Raw genomic sequence first — 1,222 nt, 5'->3', positions numbered from 1 at the left:
CTCGGTGCCACCAAGGGATGGTGGCTGGGCAGAGCTGGGCATCGAGCTCGTAGACAAAGAACGAGTGAAAAAAAACGGGTAGAAATGCCTGAAAAAGGAAGATTTCCACTCTCCCCCGCGCCGGAGCTGCGTGTGGCCAGAGGAGCTGATGCACAGGAGCCCCCAGGACCCCCCCGACTCACTTTGATGCTCGGCCCCTCGGTCTCTGGGAGATGTTTCCATCCCTCCAGCCACGAGATGTTTGGCCACTTTATTTTCAAACCGAGCTTGGCCACGGTTCCCTCGAGCGGGAGCGACCTCGGCCCCGGGGGGGGGGTTGCTCTTTTTCCAGATGAAGATGAATTTTGTGTTTGTTTGTTTGTTCGCTCCGGCAGTTTAGCTGAGTGTGCATTTCCACCTCCAGAACCCTCACACTGTGTATAAAAATGGATAAAATATATATATATATATAATATATATTCTTGTGAATGTTGGTGCAAAAAGAGAAAAATATATAACGTTTCAGTCGGTTTTATGTTATTTTTTATCTATATGAATGAAAGGAAGAAATGGAAAACATTTTTTTTCCATTTACCACCCTCCACACACACACACACCTACCTGTAGATACCGACAGGTTTTATGGAAATGTTTTACTTTTTAGAGTTAGGAACATGCTTCTGTTCTCATTGAATGTTCTGTCTTGTAAGATTGTAATTTCTATTTTTTTAAAGAAAAGAAAATAACTAAATAAAATTTCCTCTTTCGGACCAGTCAGCTAGGAAAGGGAGGGCAGGGGAGGGAGAAATGTTTATTTAAGGACAAAAAGCGTTGTCTGAATTTTTCATGACATTAAATAAAAAAGTAATATAATGTACGGACAAAAAACTTTTTATTGAGGTGTATTCTATAGGTACATAGATGTATATTGCACAAAATTTACCAGAAGGAAAATAAAGTCTGTTTTACAAGGTAAAAAAAAAAAAAAAACAAATAATGTTGGCAACGGTGACTGTGATTCCAAATTTTAGCGAAGGGGGAGACTGGAAGGGAACCCCTCGGAGTCACGGAAAAACCTGTCATCTCCTGAGGGGCTCAGGACCTGCCGCAGCAGAAGCCCCGATGCCGGGCAGGATTTGGACACAAGGCTGGATTTTGGAGATTTTAAGGGGATTGTTGGGTCACTTAAAGGCAGGCACACACCGGGAGGGATGCCAGGATCTGGGAAGGGGCTTCATCTGGG

This window comes from Calidris pugnax, unplaced genomic scaffold (assembly GCF_001431845.1).
Source record: "Calidris pugnax isolate Ruff unplaced genomic scaffold, ASM143184v1 scaffold255, whole genome shotgun sequence".
Taxonomy (NCBI): domain Eukaryota; kingdom Metazoa; phylum Chordata; class Aves; order Charadriiformes; family Scolopacidae; genus Calidris; species Calidris pugnax.
This window is presented reverse-complemented; position numbering follows the sequence as displayed.